We start from the raw sequence: 21,770 nt of genomic DNA on the forward strand, positions 1-21,770 counted from the left end.
ATAATCAGTGTCTCTGGGTTGCAATGTGGAATTCTTGGGGGAAGGAATCTCATTGGTCAGGTTTGGGTCAGGTGCCCATCTCCAGTCAGCTGTGGCTGGGGGTGGGTGTCACAGGTCACGTGTTACCATTTAGCCTGCTCAAGTGAGTGGTGAGGCAGGGGGCAGTTACCCGAGAAGGGCATTGTGGTAGGCAGCTTCTGAAATGGTTCCCAGTGATCACTACTTCCCAGCATTCACACTCTGTGTAATTTCCTCCCCTTGCCTGTGGGCTGGACGTAGTGACTCTTGATTCTAATGAATAGACTATGCCAAAATTAGGTTACGAAAGACTGGGACTTGTACCTTGCTCAAACTCTTTTTTTCTGTTTCTTCTTGTGTACTTATTCTGATAAAGCAGGCTACCATATTGTGCCCTAAGGAGAAGTCCATGTGGTGAGGAAAGGAGGGTGGCAGCTGGCCAAGTGCCAGCAAGGAGCTAAATCCTGCCAGTAATCATGATAGTGAGCTTGGAAGTGGATCCTTGGCCAGTTGAGTCTTGAGTTAACTGTGGCCCTGGCTGACTTCCTGAATGCCACCTTATGAGACACCCAGAGGCAGAGGCACCAGCTAAGTTGTGCCAGGATTCCTGACCCACAGTAACTGTGGGGTAACACATGATTTTTTAAAAAATTTTATTATTATTTTTTTAAATTTATATCCAAATTAGTTAGTGTATAGTGCAACAATGATTTCAGGAGTAGATTCCTTAGTGCCCCTTACCCATTTAGCCCATCCCCCCTCCCACACCCACTCCAGTAACCCTCTGTTGGTTTTCCATATTTATGAGTCCCTTATGCTTTGTCCCCCTCCCTGTTTTTTATTATTTTTATTTCCCTTTCCTTATGTTCATCTGTTTTGTCTCTTAAAGTCCTCTTTTGAGTGAAGTCATATGATTTTTGTCTTTCTCTGACTAATTTCACTTAGTATAATACCCTCCAGTTCCATCCATATAGTTGCAAAAGGCAAGATTTCATTCTTTTTGATTGCCAAGTAATACTTCATTGTGTGTACATATATATATATATATATATATATATATACCACATTTTCTTTATCCGTTCATCCATTGGTGGACATTTGGGCTCTTTGCATACTTTGGCTATTGTTGATAGTGCTGCTATAAACATGGGGGTGCATATGTCCCTTCAAAACAGCACACCTGTATCCCTTAGATAAATACCTAGTAGTGCAATTGCTGGGTCGTAGAGTAGTTCTATTTTTAGTTTTTTGAGGAACCTCCGTACTGTTTTCCAGAGTGGCTGCACCAGCTTGCATTGCCACCAACAATGCAAAACAGATCCTCTTTCTCTGCATCCTCGCCAACATCTGTGGTTGCCTGAGTTAACGTTAGCCATTCTGACAGGGGTGAGGTGGTATCTCATTGCGGTTTTGATTTGTATTTCCCTGATGATGAGTGAAGTTGAGCATTTTTTAATGTGTCAATTGGCCATCTGGATGTCTTCTTTGGAGAAGTGTCTATTCATGTCTTTTGCCCATTTCTTTACTGGATTATTTGTTCTTTGGGTGTTGAGTTTGATAAGTTCTTTATAGATGTTGGATACTAACCCTTTATCTGATATGTCGTTTGCAAATATCTTCTCCCATTCTGTCAGTTGCCTTCTAGTTTTGCTGATTATTTCCTTTGCTGTGTAGAAGCTTTTCATTTTGATGAGGTCCCAATAGTTCGTTTTTGCTTTTGTTTCCCTTGCCTCCAGAGATGTGTTGAGTAAGAAGTTGCTGCTGCCAAGATCAAAGAGGTTTTTGCCTGCTTTCTCCTTGAGGATTTTGATGGCTTCCTGTCTTACACTGAGGTCTTTCATCCATCTTGAGTTTATTTTTGTGTATGGCATAAGAAAGTGGTCCAGGTTCATTCTTCTGCATGTCGCTGTCCAGTTTTCCCAGCACCACTTGCTGAAGAGACTGTCTTTATTCCATTGGTTATTCTTTCCCGCTTTGTCAAAGATTAGTTGGCCATACGTTTGTGGGTGCATTTCTGGGTTCTCTATTCTGTTCCATTGATCTGAGTGTTCTTGTGCCAGTACCATACTGTCTTACCATTACAGCTTTGTAGTGTAGCTTGAAGTCTGGGATTGTGATCCCTCCTTCTTTGGTTTTCTTTCTCAAGATTGCTTTGGCTATTTGGGGTCTTTTCTAGTTCCATACAAATTTTAGGATTATTTGTTTTAGCTCTGTGAAGAATGCTGGTGTTATTTTGATAGGGGTTGCATTGAATATGTAGATTGCTTTTGGTAGTATTGACATTTTAACAATATTGGTTCTTCCTATCCAGGAGCATGGATTCTTTTTCCATTTTCTTTGTCTTCTTCAATTTCTTTCATAAGCTTTCTATAGTTTTCAGTGTATAGATTTTTTAGCTCTTTGGTTAGATTTATTCCTAGGTATTTTATGGTTTTTTGATGCAAGTAAATGGGATCTATTCCTTGATTTCTCTTTCTGTCGCTTCATTGTTGGTGTATAGGAATGCAACAGATTTCTGTGTGTTGATTTTATATCCTGTGACTTTGCTGAATTCATGAATCAGTTCTAGCAGTTTTTTTGGTGGAATCTTTAGGGTTTTCCATGTAGAGTATCATGTCATCTGCAAAGAGTGAAAGTTTGACCTCCTCCTGGCTGATTTGGATGCCTTTTATTTCTTTGTGCTGTCTGATTGCAGAGGCTAAGACTTCCAATACTATGTTGAATAACAGTGGTGAGAGTGGACATCCCTGTCTTGTTCCTGACCTTAGGGGAAAACCTCAGGTTTTCCCCATTGAGGATGATATTAGCGTTGGGTCATTCATATATGGCTTTTATTATCTTGAGGTATGATCCTTCTATCCCTACTTTCTTGAGGGTTTTTATCAAGAAAGGATGCTGTATTTTGTCAAATGCTTTCTCTACATCTATTGAGAGGATCATATGGTTCTTGTCCTTTCTTTTATTGATGTGATGAATCATATTAATTGTTTTGTGGATATTGAACCAGCCCTGCATCCCAGGTATAAATCCCACTTGGTCGTGGTGAATAATTTTTTTAATGTATTGTTGGATCTGGTTGGCTTAATATCTTGTTGAGGATTTTTGCATCCATATTCACCAGGGAAATTAATCTGTAGTTCTCCTTTTTAGTGGGGTCTCTGTCTGGTTTTGGAATCAAGGTAATGCTGGTTTCATAGAATGAGTTTGGAAGTTTTCTTTCCATTTCTATTTTTTGGAACAGCTTCAAGAGAATAGGTGTTAACTTTTCCTTAAATGTTTGTTAGAATTCCCCTGGAAAGCTGTCTGGCCCTGGACTCTTGTTTTTGGGGAGATTTTTGATTATTAATTCGATTTCCTTACTGGCTATGGGGCTGTTCAAACTTTCTATTTCTTCCTGTTTCAGTTTGGGTAGCGTATATTTTTCTAGGGATTTGTCCATTTCTTCCAGATTGCCCATTTTATTGGCATATAATCGCTCATAATATTCTTTTATCACTGTTTTTATTTCTGCTGTGTTGGTTGTGATCTCTCCTCTTTCATTTTTGATTTTATTTATTTGGGTCCTTTCAATTTTCTTTTTGATCAAACTGGCTAGTGGTTTATCATTTTGTTAATTCTTTCAAAGAGCCAGCTTCTGGTTTCATTGATCTGTTCTACTGTTTTTTTTTTGTTTTTTTTTTTTGGTTTCGATTGCATTGATTTTTGCTCTAATCTTTATTATTTACTGTATTCTGCTGGTTTTGGGTTTTATTTGGTGTTCTTTTTCCAGCTCTTTAAGGCGTAAGGTTAGGTTGTGTATCTGAGATCTTTATTCCTTCTTTAGGAAGGCCTGGGTTGCTATATACTTTCTTCTTATGACTGCCTATGCTGCGTCTCAGGGGTTTTGGGTTGTGGTGTTATCATTTTCATTGGATTCCGTATACTTTTTAATTTATTCTTTAACTTCTTGGTTGGCCCATTCATTCTTTAGTAGGGTGTTCTTCAGTCTCCAAGTATTTGTTACCTTTCCAATTTTTTTCTTGTGGTTGATTTTGAGTTTCATAGTGTTGTGTTCTAAAAATATGCATGGTATGATCTCCATCTTTTGTACTTGCTGAGGGCTGATTTGTGTCCTAGTATGTGGTCTATTCTGGAGAACATTCCATGTGCACTGGAGAAGAATGTATATTCTGCTGCTTTAGGATGAAATGTTCTGAATATACTGTTAAGTCCCTCTGGTCCAGTGTGTCATTCAAAGCCATTGTTTCCTTGTTGATTTTTTGATTACATGATCTGTCCATTGCTGTGAGGGGGGTGTTGAAGTCTCCTACTATTATGGTATTACTATTGATGAGTTTCTTTGTTTGTGATTAATTGACCTCTATATTTGGGTGCTTCCACATTTGGCTCATAAATGTTTACAATTGTTAAGTCTTCTCGGTGGATAGACCCCTTGATTATGATATAATGCCCTTCTGCATCTCTTGATACAGTCTTTATTTTAAAGTCTAGATTGTCTGATATAAGTATGGCTACTCTGGCTTTCTTTTGTTGGCCATTAGCATGATAGATGGTTCTCTATCCCCTTACTTTTTTTTTTAATATGAAATTTATTGTCAAATTGGTTTCCATACAACACCCAGTGCTCATCCCAACAGGTGCCCTCCTCAATACCCATCACCCACCTTCCGCTCCCTCCCACCCTGCATCAACCCTCAGTTTGTTCTCAGGTTTTAAGAGTCTCTTATGTTTTGGCTCCCTCTCTCTCTAACCTTCTTTTTTTTCCCTTCCCCTCCCCCGTGGTCTTCTGTTAAGTTTCTCAGGATCCACATAAGAGTGAAAACATATGGTATCTGTCTTTCTCTGTATGACTTATTTCACTTAGCATAACACTGTCCAGTTCCATCCACATTGCTACAAAGGGCCATATTTCATTCTTTCTCATTGCCACGTAGTATTCCATTGTGTATATAAACCACAGTTTCTTTATCCATTCATCAGTTAATGGACATTTAGGCTCTTTCCATAATTTGGCTATTGTTGAAAGTGCTGCTGTAAAAATATTGGGATCCAAGTGCCCCTATGCATCAGTACTCCTGTATCCCTTGGGTAAATTCCTGGCAGTGCTATTGCTGGGTCCTAGGGTAGATCTATTTGTAATTTTTTGAGGAACCTCCACACTGTTTTCCAGAGTGGCTGCACCAGTTTGCAATCCCACCAACGGCGCGAGAGGGTTCCCGTTTCTCTGCATCCTCGCTAGTGTCGATAGTCTCCTGATTTGTTCATTTTAGCCACTCTGACTGGTGTGAGGTGGTATCTGAGTATGGTTTTGATTTGTATTTCCCTGATGAGGAGCGACGTTGAACATCTTTTCATGTGCCTGTTGGACATCTGGATGTCTTCTTTAGAGATGTCTTCCTTAGATGAATAGAAGATGTCTTCTATTCATGTTTTCTGCCCATTTCTTCACTGGATTATTTGTTTTTCGGGTGTGGAGTTTTGTGAGTCCTTTATAGAGTTTGGATACTAGCCCTTTGTCTGCTATGTCATTTGCAAATATCTTTTCCCATTCCATGGGTTGCCTTTTAGTTTTGTTGATTGTTTCCTTGGCAGTGCAGAAGCTTTTTACCTTCATGAGGTCCCAGTAGTTCATTTTTGCTTTTAATTCTCTTGCCTTTGGGGATGTGTCAAGTAAGAAATTGCTGTGGCTGAGGTCAGAGAGGTCTTTTCCTGCTTTCTCCTCTAGGGTTTTGATGGTTTCCTGTCTCACATTCAGGTCCTTTATCCATTTTGAGTTTGTTTTGTGAATGGTGTAAGAAAGGGGTCCAGTTTCATTCTTCTGCATGTTGCTGTCCAGTTCTCCCAGCACCATTTGTTAAAGAGACTGTCTTTTTTCCACTGGATATTCTTTCCTAGTTTGTCAAAGATTAGTTGGCCATACGTTTGTGGGTCTAATTCTGGTGTTTCTATTCTATTCCATTGGTGTATGTGTCTGTTTTTGTGCCAATACCATGCTGTCTTGATGATTACAGCTTTGTAGTAGAGGCTAAAGTCTGGGATTGTGATGCCTCCCGCTTTGGTCTTCTTCTTCAAAATTACTTTGGCTATTCGGGGCCTTTTGTGGTTCCATACACATTTTAGGACTGCTCGTTCTAGCTTCAAGAAGAATGCTGGTGCAATTTTGATTGGGATTGCATTGAATGTATAGATAGCTTTGGGTAGTATTGACATTTTAACAATATTTATTCTTCCAACCCATGAGCACGGAATGTTTTTCCATTTCTTTATATCTTCTTCAATTTCCTTCCTAAGCTTTCTATAGTTTTCACCATACAGATCTTTTACGTTTTTGGTTAGGTTAATTCCTAGGTATTTTATGCTTCTTGGTGCAATTGTGAATGGGATCAGTTTCTTTATTTGTCTTTCTGTTGCTTCATTATTAGTGTATAAGAATGCAACTGATTTCTGTACATTGCTTTTGTATCCTGTGACTTTGCTGAATTCATGTATCAGTACTAGCAGACTTTTGGTGGAGTCTGTTGGGTTTTCCACGTATAATATCATGTCATCTGCAAAAAGTGACTTTTTTGACTTGACTTCATCTTTGCCAATTTTGATGCCTTTGATTTCCTTTTGTTGTCTGATTGCTGATGCTAGCACTTCCAACACTATGTTAAACAGCAGCGGTGAGAGTGGACATCCCTGTTGTGTTCCTGACCTCAGGAGGAAAGCTCTCTGTTTTTACCCATTGAGGATGATAATAGTTGTGGGATTTTCATAAATGGCTTTTATGATGTTTAAGTACATTCCTTCTATCCTGACTTTCTTGAGGGTTTTTATTAAGAGAGGATGCTGAATTCTGTCAAATGCTTTTTCTGCATCGATTGACAGGATCGTATGGTTCTTTTCTTTTCTTTTATTAATGTGATGTATCACATTGATTGATTTGCGAATGTTGAACCAGCCCTGCAGCCCAGGAATGAATCCCACTTGATCATGATGAATAATTCTTTTTATATGCTGTTGAATTCGATTTGCTAGTATCTTATTGAGAATTTTTGCATCCATATTCATCAGGGATATTGGCCTGTAGTTCTCTTTTTGCTGGGTCTCTGTCTGGTTTAGGAGTCAACGTAATGCTGGTTCTTGGAATGATTCTGTAAGTTTTCCTTCCCTTCCTATTTTTTGGAACAGCTTGAGAAGGATAGGTATTATCTCTGCTTTAAATGTCTGGTAGAATTCTCCTGGGAAGCCATCTGGTCCTGGACTCTTATTTGTTGGGAGATTTTTGATAACTGATTCAATTTCTTCACCAGTTATGGGTCTGTTCAAGTTTTCTATTTCTTCCTGTTTGAGTTTGGAAGTGTGTGGGTGCTTAGGAATTTGTCCATTTCTTCCAGGTTGTCTAGTTTGTTGGCATATAATGTTTCATAGTATTCCCTGATAATTGCTTGTATTTCTGAGGGATTGGTTGTAATAATTCCATTTTCATTCATGATTTTATCCATTTGGGTCATCTCCCTTTTCTTTTTGAGAAACCTGGCTAGAGGTTTATTAATTTTGTTTATTTTTTCAAAAAAACAACTCTTGGTTTCATTGATCTGCTCTACAGTTTTATTTAGATTCTATATTGTGTATTTCTGCTCTGCTCTTTATTATTTCTCTCCTTCTGCTGGGTTTGGGTGTCTTTGCTGTTCTGCTTCTATTTCCTTTAAGGTGCGCCGTTAGATTTTGTGTTTGGGATATTTCTTGTTTCTTGAGATAGGCCTGGATTGCAATGTATTTTCCTCTCAGGACTGCCTTCGCTGCATCCCAAAGTGTTTGGATTGTTGTATTTTCATTTTCATTTGTTTCCATAGATTTTTAAATTTCTTCTCTAATTGCCTGGTTGACCCATCCATTCTTTAGTAGGGTGTTCTTTAACCTCCATGCTTTTGGAGGTTTTTCAGACTTTTTCCTGTAGTTGATTTCAAGCTTCATAGCATTGTGGTCTGAAAGTATGCATGGTATGATTTCAATTCTTGTATACTTATGAAGGGCTGTTTTGTGACCCAGTATGTGATCTATCTTGGAGAATGTTCCATGTGCACTCGAGAAGAAAGTATATTCTGTTGCTTTGGGATGCAGAGTTCTAAGTATATCTGTCAAGTCCATCTGATCCAATGTATCATTCAGGGCCCTTGTTTCTTAATTGACTGTGTGTCTAGATGATCTATTCATTGTTGTAAGTGGGGTATTAAAGTCCCCTGCAATGACCATATTCTTATCAATAAGGTTGCTTATGTTTGTGATTGTTTTATATATTTGGGGGCTCCCATATTTGGTGCGTAGACATTTATAATTGTTAGCTCTTCCTGATGGATAGACCCTGTAATGATTATATAATGCCCTTCTTCATCTCTTGTTACATCTTTAATTTAAAGTCTAGTTTGTCTGATATAAGTATGGCTACTCTAGCTTCCTTTTGACTTCCATTAGCATGATCGATAGTTCTCCATCCCCTCACTTTGAATCTGAAGGTGTCCTCAGGTCTAAAATGAGTCTCTTGTAGACAGCAAATAGATGGGTCTTGTTTTTTTATCCATTCTGATGCCCTATGTCTTTTGGTTAGAGCATTTAGTCCATTTACATTCAGTGTTATTATAGAAAGATATGGGTTTAGAGTCATTGTGATGTCTGTAGGTTTCATGCTTGTAGTGATGTCTCTGGTACTTTGTGCAACATTTCACTCACAGGATTCCCCTTAGGATCTCTTGTAGGGCTGGTTTAGTGGTGATGAATTCCTTCAGTTTCTGTTTGTTTGGGAAGACCTTTATGTCTCCTTCTATTCTGAATGAGACTTGCTGGATAAAGGATTCTCGACTGCATGGTTTTTCTGTTCATCACATGGAAGATTTCCTGCCATTCCTTTCTGGCCTGCCAAGTTTCAGAAGATAGGTCTGCCACTAGTCTTATCGGTCTCCTTTTATATGTTACAGCGTGTTTATCCCTAGCTGCTTTCAGAATTTTCTCTTTATCCTTGTATTTTGTCAGTTTCACAAGGATATGTCATGCAGAAGATCTATTCAAGTTACGTCTGAAGGGAGTTCTTGTGCCTCTTGGCTTTCGATGCCTTTTTCCTTCCCCAGGTCAGGGAAGTTCTCATTTATGATTTGTTCAAGTACACCTTCAGCCCCTTTCTCTCTCTTCTTCTTCTGGAATTCCTATGATACGGATGTTGTTCCATTTGATTACATCACTTAGGTCTCTAATTCTCCCCTCATACTCCTGGATTTTTTTTCTCTCTCTTTTTCTCAGCTTCCTATTTTTCCATAATTTTATCTTCTAATTCACCTATCTCTCTTCTGCCCCTTCAATCCGAGCTGTGGTCGCCTCCATTTTATTTTGCACCTCATTTATAGCATTTTTTTAGCTCCTCCTGACTGTTTCTTAGTCCCTTGATCTCTGTAGCAATAGATTCTCTGCTGTCCTCTATACTTTTTTCAAGCCCAGTGATTAATTTTATGACTATTATTCTAAATGCTTGTTGCGTTATATTGCTTAAATTGTTTTTGACCAATTCGTAAGCTGTTGCTACTTCCTGGAGTTTCTTTTGAGGAGAGTTCTTCTGTTTTGTCATTTTGAATAGTCTCTGGGGTGGCGTGCAACTGGAGGGCTCTTCCCCTGTGCTGTCTGGAGTAACTTGTGTTGGTGGCGGGGCCACAGTCGGACCAGATGTCTGTCCCTAGCCCACTGCTAGGGCCACAGTCAGACTGGTGTGTACCTTATCTTCCCCTCTCCCAGGGGCAGGACTCACTGTGGAGTGGTGTGGCCCCTGTCTGGGCTAATTGCACACTGCCAGGCTTGTGGTGCTGCTTTGATGGGATCTGGCGTATTAGCCAGGGTGGATCTGCAAGGTGCACAGGGGCAGGAGGGGCAGGCTCAGCTGGCTTTGCTGTCGGTGGTCCCCTGTGGAAGGGACCCTGCAGCACAGGGAGGGAGGGAGGCAGGCAGGTCCATCATAGGGATGGATCCAGAGAAGCACAGCATTGGGTGTTTGCGCGGTGGAAGCAAGTTCGGTGCTGGAAACTGGTTCCCTTTGGGATTTTGGCTGGGGGATGGGAGAGGGAGATGGCACTGGCCAGCGCCTTTGTTCCCCACTGAGCTGAGTTCTGTCTTCTGGAGCTCAACACCTCTCCCTCCCGGTGTCCTCACTCTCTCCTGCTCTCCGAGCAGGGCTGTTGACTTATAACATTCCAGATGTTAAGTTCCGCTGGCTGTCAGAACTCATGCAGTCTGGCCCCTCCGCTTTTGCAAGCCAGACTCAGGTATTCCGCCTTGCCGGGAGGGCTCCCCCTCCACCTCTCCGGCTCCCTCCCGCCAGTCCGTGTAACACACACCGCCTCTTCCCCCTTCCTACCCTCTTCCATGGGCCCTTGTCTACGCTTGGCTCTGGAGAGTCCATTCTGCTAGTTTTCTGGCGTTTCTCTGGGTTATTTAGGCAGATATGGGTGGAATCTAAGTGATTAGCACGATGAGGTGAGCCCAGTGTCCTCCTACGCCGCCATCTTCCCGGATTATCTCTATCCCCTTACTTTCAATCTGAAGGGGTCTTTAGGTCTAAAGTGGGTCTCTTGTAAACAGCATATGGATGGATCTTGTTTTCTTATCCATTCTGTTACCCTATGTCTTTTGATTGGAGCATTGAGTCCATTGACGTTTAGAGTGAGTACTGAAAGATACGAATTTATTGCCAATATGGTGCTTGTAGAGTTGGAGTTTCTGGTGGTGTTCTCTGGTCCTTTCTGAGCTTTGTTGCTTTTGGTATTCATTTATTTATTTATTTATTCATTCATTCATTCATTCATTCATTCATCTTTTCTCCCCTGAGAGAGTTTCCCTTAAAATTTTTTGCAGGGCTGGTTTAGTGTTCACAAACTCCTTTAATTTTTGTTTGTCTGGGAAACTTTTTATCTCTCCTTCTATTTTGAATGACAGTCTTGCTGGATAAAGAATTATTGGCTGCATGCTTTTCTGATTCAGCACATTGCATATATCCTGCCACTCCTTTCTGTCCTGCCAAGTTTCTGTGGATAGGTCTGCTGCAAACCTGATCTGTCTTCCCTTGTGGGTTAAAGACTTTTTTTCCCTTGCTGCTTTCGTGATTCTCTCCTTGGCTGAGTATTTTGTGAATTTGACTTTGATATGCCTTGTTGATGGTTGGTTTTTGTTGAATCTAATGGGAGTCCTCTGTGCTTCCTGGATTTTGATGTCTGTGTCTTTCCCCAGGTTAGGAAAGTTTTACACTATGATTTGCTCACATAACCCTTCTACCCCCATTTCTCTCTCTTCCACTTCTGGGTCCCATATGATTCTGATGTTGTTCCTTTTTAACGAGTCACTGATCTCTAATTCTTAAGTCGTGCTCTTTTGCCTTAATCTTCCTCTTTTTTTCTGCTTCATTATTCTCCATAAGTTTGTCCTCTGTATCACTGATTCTCTGTTCTGCCTCCTCCATCCCTGCCGCCATGACATCCATCCGTGATTGCAGCTCAGTTATAGCATCTTTTATTTCATCCTCACTAGTTTTTACTTTTTTTATCTCCACAGAAAGGGATTCTAATCTATTTTTGACTCCAGCTAGTATTCTTATTATCGTGATTCTAAATTCTGGTTCAGACATCTTGCTTGTATCTGTTTTGGTTAAATCCCTGGCTGTCATTTCTTCGTGCTCTGTCTTGTGGGGTGAATTCCTTCATTTCATCATTTTGAAGGGAGAAAAGGAATTAATGATGTAGAAAAATTAAAATTAAAAAATATTTAAATTAAAAAATAAAAACACACACACACAAAATCGAATCAATGATGCTAGATCCTAGGTGTGTTTTGGTCTGGGTGTTGAAAGTGGCTTGATAGATTAGAGAAGAAAGGGGGGAAAAAAAAGAAAAAAAAGGAAATCATTTGAAAATTTGAAAAAATTAATACACTGAAGTATACTAAAATGAAATGATGGAAGTAAAATAGAATTTGAAAAAATTTACACAAAAGTGAAAAATGCAGTAAAAAATTTAAAGAAAATATTTTTAATAAAAATTGATAATATAAATGAATTTTTCTCTTTCTGTATTCAAGAAAAAGAAAAGAAGTGAAAAAGAGGAAAAAAAAGAAAGAAAATTGAGTAGATGGACCTGCTAACAGATTGAAATACGACTGAAATTACTTCATTTTTTACCCTAGAAGTCAGACTATGAAGCTTTGTAGTCCATAAACTTAGCAGGTGGTGAGAATTGTGTTCTTGAAGAGCGAGGTTAGTTCAGTTGGGCGGAGCTTAGTGTAATGGCTCCATTCTCCACTAGATGGTGCTGCTAACATACTGGGGTGGATTGTTGTGGCGCTCCTAGGTGCGGATGCGCCTGCACAGGAGATGTGAAAATGGCATCACCCAGCTACCCAGTCTCTGGTATTGGAACTCTCTTTTCCCCCATCAGCAATCATGCACCCGTCCTTCGTCTTCAGCTTTCATCCACTCCCTGCTTTTACACTCTCCATGACCAAGCCCCAGGTAGTACCTCTCTCCTGAGTTTTGTCTCAGATGCAGCTGTTTTCCCTGGCCCCTTACTTCTGAGGGACTGCAGCTTTGACCCTTTCTGCCCCTCTGCAGGAGGGTCTCACCGAGCAATGGCCGAATGCTGGCTGCACCCAGGAATGTTTGCAGGACCATGCTGCCGCCGATGCCCAAAGACTGTGGCCAGGTGCCAGCCCGTCCCAGAAAACGTTTGTGAGATAGTGTAGCAGCAGCATTTTCAGGGAGTATGGAAAATCACAACACACATTTGACACCAGACTTCACCCTTAATGACCTTGTTCCAGCACCAGCGAATGTGGCCCTTCTCTAGGGTCTGCTGGGACCAGGTGGCTTCAACAGTCTCTACCAAATGTCCTTCCAGCAGTGGAGCCGCTTTTCCCCATGTGGCTTGAGAACCTCCTGGACCCCACTCTGCTCCTGGGGATTCGCCCTTCCCACCAGAGCACCACCAGGTATTGAGCTGTAGAGTTGCAGACTCTGCGCTCCGCTTGTTTACAGTCTTAATAGAATTTAAACTTTCTCCTTTCTCCCTTTGTAGTTTAGTCACTGCGGCTGTTTCCAATTTTCCACTTTCTCTCCAGCTGCTTTTGGGGAGGGGTGCTTTTCCTGTATTCTTCCCTGCCCCATCTCTGTCCTCTCTCTACCAGCAAAACCAGCTCCCTGCCCTCTGCAGCTTCTCTGTCCCCAAGTTCATCTCTCCGCACTGCGTACCTGCTGAGTTCTGTGGTTCAGGTTGTGCAGATTGTTGTGTTAATCCTCAGATCAATTTTCTAGGTGTGCAGGATGGTTTAGTGTTGGTCTGGCTGTATTTCATGGACGCGAGACACGCAAAAAACTTCCATGCTGTTCCGCCATCTTGGCTCCCTCCCCATAACACGGGATGTTTTAAGCCACTAAGTTTTGGGGCACCTGGGTGTCTCGCTCGCTTAAGTGTTCAACTTTGACTCAGGTCATGATCCATGGATTGTGACTTCAAGCCCTGCATTGGGTTTTCTGCTGTCAGCACCGAGCCCCCTTCAGATCCTCTGTCCCCTTCTCTCTCTCTGCCTCTCCATGCTCACATGTGCTCTCTCTCTCTCAAAAATAAATAAACATTAAAAAAAAAAGACACTAAGTTTTGCTCCACCATTCCAGAAGACCTCCCCCCACCCCCTGCCAAGCTACTAAATTTGGGGGTAGTTCTTTATATAACAATAGATAACGAATACAGGCACCTTGTGAGGTCAGATGACTCGTGTCTCATCCTAACTCCGCCATGTACCAGCTGTGTGGTTTTGTGCAAGTTATTCTACCTATGCAAGTCACGTTCTCTTCTGTAAAATAGAGATAGTAGTAATAATGTGGTTGTTACGGGGACTAAATGAGTAAACCCAGCGCTTCCATGTAGTCGAGTTATACTAATATTAATAATCAATATTAGTGATAGCAATAAAGCTTAGCTATGTTACTGAGCTTTCACAGCTCTGCTAACCTTAGATGCTGGGATTTTTGGAGCCTCAGTTTCTTCATCAGAGAAGCCTAAAGAATTCTATGCCCCTTGCAGAAATGATATAGAGAGAAACATAAAATACCGAGAAATCTCTGAAGCAAATGGCAATTTAACTACTAAATATAAAGAACTGTTTCCACTTCCCTTATTTTGTTTTTTATTGTAAAGAATGATTTCCTGTCACAGAGAAGTCAAGTAACAGAATTCATGGTCTCAGATTCAGAATATCAAAAAATATTGGAGTTGATGGAATAGAATTTGTTTTCACAGTTTCCTTTACACAAAGGCATCCAACGACTGTCTGCGGCCGATTATTTTGTGTGTGGAAATGCCAGGGCACTACGCAGGTGGCAGTTTATCCCAGAGATGAAACCCAAAGATGAAGAGCATGTGGGTGATCAGTGCTGCTTCAAAGGTTTCTGCCTTTTGAGGCTAAAGCCCGTGGTGTCAAAGGTTTGATGGGATTTGCTCATTAATTCCAAGCTCGGATGTTCAGCTATCTTGTTTTCATTTCTTCTCAGGGATGCTGTTTTTCTCCCACTAGGAGCCGTGGGGCTTGGGTGGTGTGGGAGGTGTTGGATTTGTAGATTTCCCACCTGCCTCACCTCCCTTTTTTTTTTAAAGTTTGTTTGTCTGTTTGTTTATATGGAGAGAGAGGGTATGTGTGTGTGAGCAGGGAAGGAGGAGAGAGAGAGGGAGAGAGAGAATCCCAAGCAGGCTCTGCATTGTCAGCTCAGAGCCTGATGTGGGGATTGAGCTCACAAACCATGAGATCATGACCTGAGCCCAAACCAAGAGTCGAGTGCGTAACCGCCTGAGCCACCCAGGCATCGCTCGCCTCCCTCTTCATACCACTGCGTCCCAAGGCCACTGCCCAGCCCCGGATTTCCTACCTGTCTCCTGCCACACTGTGACTTTCTGGCAGTCGCCAGGGGCTCAGGCTGTCTGCCCCTCTTCTCCACTCATTCACTCGGCTGAGCTGCTTGCTTCCTGAGCCTGGCTGCGGAGTTGAGGTCGCTTCCTGAGCTTCCCTCACTTTCATTGACATCCTTGGGGCACCTGGGTGGCTCAGTCAGTTAAGCGTCCCACTTCAGCTCAGGTCATGATCTCATGGTTCATGGCTCTGTGCTGACATTAGAGCCTGGAGCCTGCTTTGCATTCTGTGTCTCCCTCTTTCTGCGTCTCCCCAGCTCATGCTCTGTCACTCTCTGTCTCTCAAAAATAAAAATAAACATTAAGCAAAACACACTAAAGTTAAGCTGAACAAAAGCCCTTTGTGTTAAGGGTGACACCACTCCTTGCTGAGAGAACAAAGGGCAGCAGAAAGAGTAGATGGGAAGTGTGGTAGCCAGACAGACTTCACACAAAAAAATACCAGGCTCCCTGAGTAGAGCCTGCCACCACCATGAGACTGGGGTGTGCTGGGGTCATCCCCTTGCATCTTGTTTCCCATTCCCACCCTGTCCCTGAGGATGGTCGGGTGAAATGGCCAGACTCCTCGCAGTTATAAAACAACAATACCTTTTGGCTTCCAGAATCACCATCCCCTGTCACTCGGTGAAATAAACTAGTTAAAATAATTACTACCAACAACAGCGAAAGAGGTTATTTTCCTGCTATAAACCGAAAAGTGACAAGAAGAAAAACAGAAGGCTTTGGTGTGACTTTGTGCAGCCCCTAAATCCCCCTTTCCCCTAGAAGTGAAACAAAGGGAGGAAGAAGTGATGTAGGGGACTCAGAAAACTTAGAGAATTCTCCCCAGAAGCCCCTGATTTAGATAGAAGCTGATAAAGTTGGGGCAGGGAGCTTAGAGAAAAGTCGAGGAAATCTCTTCCAAGAGTAGAGGTTCCCGCCTATGATCTCAGTATCATCGTGGAGCCAGGAAAACCCCCGGGTGTCATCATCTGCCAGGATTTGATGCTAAATCAGGGGATTGAGTTGAAACCTAAGGGTACCACCCCTGTGAGAAGAAGGGGTACCTCAATCTGGATGTTAACGATCTTAGAAGAAAAGGTAGGTCTAGTTCTATACCAAAGACTGCAGGAAATTTCCCAAGTTCTTACCAAGTTCCTGCCCTCAGGCTATAAGAAAATGGGTGGATCGCAATCCCCGGGCCTGAAAATGTTGCTGGAAGGGAACAAGGTCCCAGATAAGGTTCAGAAGTTGTCACTGAGAATCCACCTTCTTTTTTTTTTCTTCTGTAAATTAATTTATTTTACATTCTTTTTATCCCTGAAAATGATTACGTTCAGGTTTATGGCATGCTTAACATGGTTGTAAGCCAATCTCTGGAGACCTTAACAGTAATGAGACTTCTATATATTGAGTCACTGCTATAAGTGTGACTACTAAAGCTAGGCTTATAATAATACTATGTATTGATTGCATTTATTTTATTGAGTTTCATTTATATAGTTTTCACCATTCATTCATATTAAAATGAATGTCTGTTTCAACTTTCCTTTTCATTCTTTCTGCCTCAGAAATGTCTGCTCACTTCACTATTCCTCATCTTTCTAAATAAGACCTATAACAAAACACATTTTCACCCATTTCACTATATTCACTTACATTTATCTCTAATATATTTCAGTACCACTTCACTAAGTCTCATGTGTTTAAAAAAAAGTTTATTTTTTAAAATGTTTGTTTGTTTGTTTATTTAGAGCACAAGCAGGGGAAGGGCAGAGAGAGAGAGGGTGAGAGAGACCCCTAAGTAGGCTCCATGCTGTCAGGGCAGAGCCTGACACAGGGCTGGATCTCAACACAGGGTTCGATCTCTCTAACCTTGAGATCATGACCTGAGTGGAAATCACGAGTCAGAGAGAAGCTTAACCATTTGGGCCACCCAGGCAGCCCTGAGAATTCATCTTCTATCAAAGCAAAAGGAAGAACTGGGTAGAGCTGTCCCTAGAGCCTAAGCAAGAAGAAAAGAAGCAACATGGTAACTAAGTAAGCATTCTGCAGGTGAATAAAATGAAGGGAAGATTTAAATGAGTATAGCAGGTGTAAAACAGATGAGAGACTGCAAGAAAAAAAATCCAGACAAGAAAACACCAAGGGATGTAGGAAAGGTTCCCTGCAATTGCTTTGAGCTACAGAGGAAATTAATAAGAACATGGATTCAATAAGACAAGAGGAAAAAAAACAAAACAAAAACCTCATTTCAGTGATGAAATTTAACAAACCAAAAAATGAATGGGAGGTCAAGAAAAGAAAGACTAATGCAACACTCATTTCCAGTTGATCATGGAATAAATTCTACAAACTTATCAGGAAAAGAAAGTATAAATGTCCTTTGAGGATAAAGGCTGTGTGAGACCATTTAAAACTTGCGCAAACTTGGCACTTATAAGCCCTCTTAAAAATAAATTCTTAAAACCATGGTAAAAAATTACTTAAGTGGAGAAACAATGGTAAAAGGACTCTAGATGAATCAACTTAGGTATGATGACACCAAGGAATAAGTTGCCTTCTATTGACATGGGAAACTGTGGGTAGAGGGGGTCTTTGGGACTAAAACTCAATTTCAGTTCAGTTTGAGATACCTGTGAGACATCCCAATGGAGACGTTGAGTAGGCAGTATTATATAAGAGACTAGATGTTGAAAGAGAGGTTTGGGATAAAGGTATACATTTGGGAATCACAGATGTAGAGATGACATTTAAGGCTTGAGATGGGGTGAGATCATTCAAGGAATGAATGTAGAGAATGGGGTCAAGGAATGAGCCTTGGCTTACCCCAATATTAAGAATCATGGAGAAAGGAGAAACAAGCAAATAAGGAGAAGACAGCTCAGTGATGTAGGAAGTAAACTAGAAGAGAGTGAGATCTGGAAAGCCAATGAAAGGGTAGGTATCCATGAGAAGTAGGTGAGTAGCTGTGTCAAATGCTGCTTGTTGAAAGATTAAAGTAAAATGAGACTTGAGAATGGTCATTTGCCTTTATCATGGGTGACTTGGCAAGAGCTGTTTCAGTGAAGTTGTATAGTTCAGAGTGTGATTGGAGGGGGGCTTTAAAAACAATTTTCAAGAACTTTTGCTGTGAATGGGACAAAGAAAAGGGGGGTGGTAGTTGGCTAGGATGATGGGTCAAGATAATGTTTTCTAAACATGGAACTGGATGTAGTGAATAAAGGGGAAGAGGGGATGATTTCTAATTATATTAGGGCAATTGACTGGCTGGCTCTAGCCTCAGCAGTGAGCTCTGGGTTGGTGAAGTAAATTGAGATTCATCAACATATTTAAGATTACCTGTAAATTATTTAATAATTAGGCAGAGGTATTGGATTCTACAAAGAAGCCTAAGGAAGAATGACCATAGGAGGAAAAGGAGGAGAATGACCATAGGAGGAGATCATGTTGGCACCAAAGTCATGAGAAGAGAATGTTTGAAGAAGGAAAATCACCAGGTTAAATAATGCCAGGAATTCAGTAAAGATAAGGGCAAAAAATTCTAGGTTAGATGTAGCAACAAAAGGAGGTTTTTTGGGGTCTTTCAATGAGAGACTCAGGGGTGTAATGAAGGAGAAACACATTTTTCATGAGTTGAAAACTTACTGGGAGATGATGAAGTGGAAACCTTGAGGACACAACTCTTTTAACAAATCTGGAACAACTCTTTTAAGAAAGGAGGTAGGAGAGAGATAGGGCAATTATTGGAAGAAGATACAGGTTTCAGAAACTGAGTTTCAAGATAGTGGGGACATGCATGCCTGAATGTTGAAGGAGAGTTTCTCAGGGGGGAGGGGGAGAAGCTCCTCTGTGTCTTTGGGATGAAATTGAGGAGAGGGAGACACAGAAAGGAGAGTGATAAATACAGGAGATAGGGAGAGAGGGAGAAGGAGAAGAGGAAAGAGAAGTTGGGGGTGGGGGAGAGTGAGAGACAGAGACAGAGAGAATTGATGGAATCAGTTTCCCTGAGAAGGCAGAAATCCTGGGACACAGAGAACAGAAGGGACTGGTCTTAGACACCTATTCTATTATGACAGGAAGGATAAGAGAGTAGGATAGATACAGATAAATCAGTGGTGAGTGGCAGAATTCTGAAGGAGTTCTCTTTCATGACGTTTATTTCCTTTGTGAAGGAGGAGGTTAGGTCATCTCCTGATAATGCATGAAAGGACAATAGGGTAGGAAATATGAGAGTGGAAGAAGTTTAAAATAGCCTCTGGGAAATAAAAAGAGACTTGTTACTTGGAAACACAGAAAAGGGAGTGTGAAGAAGAATGGAAGAAAGTTATTTATTCCCCTTTCTCCTTTGTCTACTGAACCCAAGAAATGGACCTCTTTTCTTTTTAACATGTTGAGTGTTCAAAATGGATGTTCAAGGAGAATGTGGGTAAGTTGGGCTTGAATTCCTTTGGGTCTCTTAAAGGTCATTTTCAACCAACTCCTCTTGTCCCGTCTGGTCTCATCTTTGCAGCCAGTTTTTTCTCGAGCCTATCTTAATTCCTTAGCTTGGAAATACGAGGGGATATTGATCTAACTCCAACAAGCACTGTGGAAACATTGGGATCAGGACCCTGGAATTTGGGTTGAGGCCAAGAAGATGTTCAGTGAAGCAAGTAGACATGTAGGAGGCTCTGTTTTTCATCTTCTACAGCAAGGCCACAAGCTTTGGTCCATGGGCAATATCCAGCCTTTTTCTGTAATACAGTTTCATTGCAACATGGCCATGTCTCCATTTGCTTTTTAGCTACAACGTCAGAGTGGACTGGTTGTGACAGAGACCTTCTGGACCACAAACTGAAAATATATACTATCTGGTCCTTCTACAGAAAATATTTGTCAATCTTTGTCCTGGAGGAAAGATGGGAAGGTTTCTGAGGAAGTATAACCTGGAGAAAAATCTCAACTCTGAGTCTGTTTCCTTTTCTGCAAAATAAGGACACTATTCATTAAATCATTCTTTCATTTAACAAACATTTATTGATTGCTTACTATGTGCGAGAAGCTGGGAGTGCAGATCAATAAGATCCAGTCTTGTCCTTTCAAAGCCCAGAGCAGAGATAGATGGGTAAACAAATAGTTGGGATAGCTAGAGATAAATGCTGTGTGTGTGCCACAGGGAGGTTTCTCACCTAGCCTGGATGGGGCTGAGAAGGCTTCACAGAAAAATAAAAGAGGAGGGACTCATCAGCGTGTAGGATTGCTGTGGTATGAAACCAGTCAGGGATTATTGCAGCATGAGTAAAGATCAATGAGAGTCAAGGAGGGGACTTCTAGGAGCACCAAGTTAGAATGGGGAAGTGATGGGAGATCGAGACAGAGCAGTGAGAGGAGGAAGGAGAATCAGGAAAGTGTCAGGAATGTTATTGGGACACATAGGAAACCTTCCATCACCCTGCTCTTGACACAGCTCCCTACCTGACCGTTGCCCTTCCTGTGGAGCTCAGATGTGGTTTCCCAACTGTCTAAACAGAGCACTGTGGCCAGCCACTATCGCTCAGTTGGAGTTTGTCCCTGAGATGAAACCCACTGCGGATCTTATGGTACACACGAGCAATCTGTTAACCACAAAACGTACCCAAGATGTAATCTGGTGTTAATGACATTAAAATGTAATAATAGGATAATATGTGTATTTCAACCCAGATATCAGAATTTGGAATATATTTTGGTAATGTAAACCTAACACAAAACATAACCCATTTGTAATAGATTCATTATACTCTTCTCGAATTGAATCTGAGAAGCATAATCATTCCTGAAAATCATGCATACGTGTGATTTAGCTGAACAGATGGGTTTCTAAAGTGCATGGGAGTTTGAGTGGATTTAGAAATGAGGCCAATGGTTTCTTTTTTATGTTTAAAATTTTTAGGAAATATTTCAAACATTCAGAAAAGTGAATAGTATAACACCCATGTAGCCACTACCTAGATTTTAAAGATGCCAAGATCTTGCCATAGCTTCAGAGTTTAGTAAAAAGAATGAAAACTTTACAGATACCCTTCATACCCATTTTGTGCTTCTTTCCCATCTCCTCTTGCTTCCCAGAAGTTGCCAGTCTCTGGAAGTTAGTGTGTTTTTATCATCTGTGTTTTTATATTTTGACTATGTTTGTATCAATAAACATGAAACAGAATTGTTTCATGTGTTTTCAAACATTACATAAATGGTAGGCAACGCAAAACTGTTCTGCAGCCTCCCTTTATTATGTTTTTGAAACGCATCCATGTTGGTTCATGTGTTCATTCATTTTACAGCCAGTCTTCTTTCTGTTCTTTGAAACCGGCCCAAATTGTTGAAAACAGAAAGCACATACATCTGACAGCTTCTCAATGACAGCTATGAAATAACTTGGTCTCAAGTGTCTTCTCTTTTTTCCCTTTCTTCTCCTTGGTCTCCCCACCCCCCTCCTTTTCCTGTCCTCTTCTATTAAGGGTTTGGAATATAAGAAGAAACAGCAAAAGGAGAACCTTGCAAGGAGAGTCTGAATTTAGCACCCCATCTTCCAGAAAAGAACAGACATTGTTCAGGAGCAACTAACATCTATCAGATGTCGGCTGAGTGCGAGAGCCTGTGCTAAGTGTTTTACATTAGTTTGGTAATCCTCACTGTGACCCTTGCAGGTGTTGCTTGCCCAAGGCCGTGTAGCCAATGGGCGGATATTCTAACCCAGGTACTCCAAAGTCAGAGCTTTGGATGAAAAGCTCAAGATGAGAAGCCATATTGATCCCAAGGAGGGACAGTGCTAGGTGAGCTGTTAACAGT

At 41.2% G+C, this 21,770-nt stretch overlaps 1 long non-coding RNA gene across 2 annotated transcripts in view; it reads left to right on the forward strand.

Moving 5' to 3' along the window:
• LOC122207776 overlaps positions 1-21,670 on the forward strand; it is a 63,839-nt gene extending 42,169 nt beyond the window's left edge. For both annotated transcript variants that reach the window (XR_006196999.1, XR_006196998.1), the window contains exon 3: positions 21,440-21,670. This is a non-coding gene — a long non-coding RNA (uncharacterized LOC122207776). The remainder of the gene's footprint in view (positions 1-21,439) is intronic.
• The last annotated feature ends 100 nt before the right edge of the window (positions 21,671-21,770 follow it).

This window comes from Panthera leo, chromosome E2 (genome assembly GCF_018350215.1).
Source record: "Panthera leo isolate Ple1 chromosome E2, P.leo_Ple1_pat1.1, whole genome shotgun sequence".
NCBI classification, from domain to species: Eukaryota; Metazoa; Chordata; class Mammalia; order Carnivora; family Felidae; genus Panthera; species Panthera leo.